Raw genomic sequence first — 345 nt, 5'->3', positions numbered from 1 at the left:
AACCATGGCTTGTGATCGGGGAAACTTCTGCTAGCTGATTGAAAAAAGCCTCCTCCACCACTTCCTCCTGGTCTGGTGGTCTATAGCAGACCACCACCACATCACTGTTATTGCTCTCCCCTCTGACCCTAACCCAGAGGCTCTTAACAGGCCTATCTCCAGTTTCATACTGGAACTCTGTACAATTGTATGGCTCTTTTACATAAAGTGCAAATGGATAATGGCATGATGGTGTTCTCTGTTTTGTTTTCTTGTCCCTTAATGATACCTAACACTTTATTAATGATGCAGCTTTTTGGTCACCGCTGCATATTGTGTAGCATCAGAAAGAATGGTCCCTAAGGC

Source organism: Gavialis gangeticus, unplaced genomic scaffold (assembly GCF_001723915.1).
Source record: "Gavialis gangeticus isolate Ggan-Ray unplaced genomic scaffold, GavGan_comp1, whole genome shotgun sequence".
NCBI lineage: Eukaryota > Metazoa > Chordata > Crocodylia > Gavialidae > Gavialis > Gavialis gangeticus.
This window is presented reverse-complemented; position numbering follows the sequence as displayed.